Below are 3,682 nucleotides of genomic sequence, written 5' to 3' on the forward strand. Positions count from 1 at the left end.
GCTGTATATTTTGTGGTTGTGGTTGCTAATATTGCTTATTTGTGCCTGTTCTTGTTTGTTTGTTTGTTTCTTTGTTTCCTTCGTTGTCTTGCTAGAGGTGGGAAAATGAAGACCAAATAGTCTCAAGTCAGATTTTGACATCAAGTGAGTTATGAACTAAAGTTTCAGTTTTCAGAATCTTTTGGATTTCAGAATTGCAGACCACATGGATTACAGATCAATGCTTTCATTTTCATTCAGCTCTCATTACTTGGTGATTTTTGTTCTGCTTTTATTTTTAACTCATAATACATTTTTTTTAAGATTTATTTATTTGTCGGGGGGGGACACACAAGCAGGGGGAGCGGCAGGCAGAGGGAGAAGCAGTCTCCCTGCTGAGCAGGGAGCCCCATATGGGACTCAATTCCAGGACCCTGGGATCATGACCTGAGCTGAAGGCAGATGCTTAACCAACTGAGCCACCCAGGCATCCCTCATAATGCATTTAGAAATGTATTTTTCCATTTCCAAAAACATGTTTTTTGTGTTTTTTAGAATTTATATAAGGGTGGTTTTTAATTTAATAAGTTGAAGTCAGGGAATGTGGTCTGTGTGATACCATTTCATTCATATTTGCTAATAAGTCTATTATGATCTTGCACACAGTCAGCTTTTATCAAAGTTCCCTATATATTCTCAGTTTCAGAACTTCCCAGCCAGTAGCCCTGAATGGGCTGTGGGTGTGTCGCAACAGATGGATTTCTTCAGCCTTCGGGACAGATGGGTGAGGCCTTATCCTAAGCAACCTCATCTGGGGTTCCTGGCAGGCAGCCCCTCATCCAGGAAGCTCACTGGGTAACCTGCATGCATAGCAAGCACGTGCCCTCCCTGCAGCCTTTGTGCTTAGGGTCATGGGCTGAGCCTGAGCAAGGAGGCGTCCCTCCGTGGACATCCACGTCACTAGCCCGTTGCAGAGCTCATGGCTGCCCATCAAAGACAAGGGGTCTACGAAATTATAGGAGAGTTCGTTCATACGCCAGGGGCCCAGGAGGTAGAGCATAACTGAGGCATCTGGTTGGTAGAGGTTGGTGGGGGCAGGGAGGCTCTGCTGGGCCTCCTGGCAGACACAGGTTTAGGCAACAGCACCGACTCTCTGCTTTTCCATTTTTGGTCACTTCTGCCAATATGTGGCTGATGTGCCCTTTTACTGGCATCCAAACCAACCACAGGGGTGACTGTTATGATCATGTGTGTATGACTTGTAAAAGAGAGCAGCAGCATTTTTTAAACTCTAGTATAAAACATTTGGTGGCCTCTGATAGTCATTCGTATTTCAGTATGACAAGAAATTTCAACATTACATGTGTTGATGAAAGCGAAAGAACTGCTAGATTTCTCGAATATAATGTCAACTGTTGCAAAAGTTTGTATGGTTGTAAACGTTTGGCTTTAATTTTTATCACCTGCTCAAATGAATAAAGTCTCTCATTGAGGGTGATGATCAAGAATTTGAAATTATTGTCATCAAAAGTCTTGATCTGCAAGGGGTCCAGCAGTCTCTAGCATAAAATACCATAAAAGCTTATGTCTGTAGGGGCAACCTCATTTCTCATTTAAAAAATGGGAAAATACCTTATTTGTAAAACTGATAAAAAGCCAATATTTAATATTTTGTAATAATTATAATACAATTATAAAAATAAATTTAAAAGTCAAATAATAAAATTATAAAATTACAATAATTTCTAATTAATGATATAATATTGTGAATTTTACATTTATTATAACTATGATACTAACAAAATGAGTATTACTTTCCTAATAGATCATTCCTTTAAAATTATATAATTTTCTTCTTTTCTTAGGGGTTTTGCTTTAAGTTCTATTTTGATATTCTACTTCAGCATTTTTTTGGTTCATTTTTTCCCAGAATATCTCTTTCCCACCCTTTATTTTCAGCCTATGTGGTTTTCTTACAGTTCTGTGTAAGCGGTGCCCAATAATTTATGTCTTTTGACAAATGAAGTCAATCCATTTACTTTTTAGCTTTTTTTGTGATTACCAATATAATCAGACTGACTCTAGCCATCCTATTTTGTTTCTGTTTACCAGCTTTTCCCCTTTAGCTCATCCTGAAATCTCTTTCCCTGTCTTTAGTGTTTGTTTGTTTCTCCTGTGTTATTTTGGAAGCTAGATATTGTACTTAATTCTCTTTGCAATTCCTCTTATGTTTTCAAATGTGCATATTTTTTAAAAGATTTTTATGTATTTATTTGAGAGAGAGACAGAGAGAGCATGAACGGGGGGGCCAGAAGGAGAGGGAGAAGCAGACTCCCCACTGAGCAGGGAGCCTGAAGCCAGGCTCGATCCCAGGACCCCGAGATCACAACCTGAGCTGAAGGCAGATGCCCAACCAACCGAGCCACCATGTGCCCTTAAATGTGCATATTTAAGTACAGATTTTTCCAACAGATTCTAAAATTATTAAACATTTTTATTTTCCTCCTAAACACAATGTAGATTTTTGTACAATTTTTTTCACTCTTCGAGCATTGCCTCCTTTTTATGTAATCACTGCATTGAGGGTTGTTTTTATGTTGTTTTACACTTGTAATCAACAACAACCAAATTTTCTTCCATCAGCATTTAAATTTACCAATAGATTTTTATTGGATAGTCCTTTTACTGTTTTTAGGTAGTAAAATTCCTTAATCCTTGTATGTCTTAAGATCTCTTAAATTTGTCTTCACTCTTGAATGATAAATTAGCTGGGTATCAAAACTCTAGGTTGACAGTTATTTTCTGTAAACATTTGGATGCTATTATTCCTTTGTCATCTGGCTTAAAACCCATCTTTTCTCTCTGACACCTTGGAAGAGTTTCTCTGGACCGTTGATGTGCTATGTTCTCATAATAATATGGTCGGGCATACTTTGGTTCCATTCAAGATATGCCTAGACATATTGTTGTGAACTATTAAATATAGTTATTTTAAAGCCTTCTTCAGTTAATTATTAATTAATTTCATCAGGAGTATATTTGAAGCAGCATAATTTTAGACACAACTAACAGAAAAGCCAACCAAAATAACAGCTTTTGGTGCCTGGGTGGCTCAGTCAATTAAACGTCTGCCTTCGGCTCAGGTCATGATCCCAGGGTCATGGGATCGAGCCCCATATCTGGCTCTCTGCTCCACAGGGAGTCTGCTTCTCCCTCTGCCCCTCCTCCCACTCGTTCTCTCAATCTCTCTCTCTCAAATAAATAAACAAAATCTTTTAAAAAAATAAGAGGTTCACAATAAGGAGGGTTATTATTTCATGAAACTAGAGGTCCAGAGGTAAGATAATGACATGACAGTAACCGACCATGTGCAATGTTTTAAGATAAATCTACCTGCGTCATTAATTTCTTTTAGCCTCTACATTCCTCTAGCTCGTAAAGAAATTATATGTGCCCTTTTCATTACAAGTATTCATACCTTCCGAAATCAGAAAAGCCAGTTTGAATATTATTACCAAGGGCAACAGATGATCAAGCGAGAGAACCAATTTCACAAACCAGACATTTAGATACTTAAAGCTGCATTTCATAGCAATTATAGTAATGTCTAAAGTCTAGATGTCTTGAAAATCAGTTAGAAATGTAAAGCAAGAATGACGTTTTATGATACAAGTAAAAGGTCATCACAGTTAATGAATTTTCT

The sequence above is a fragment of the Zalophus californianus genome, chromosome 1, assembly GCF_009762305.2.
Source record: "Zalophus californianus isolate mZalCal1 chromosome 1, mZalCal1.pri.v2, whole genome shotgun sequence".
NCBI classification, from domain to species: Eukaryota; Metazoa; Chordata; class Mammalia; order Carnivora; family Otariidae; genus Zalophus; species Zalophus californianus.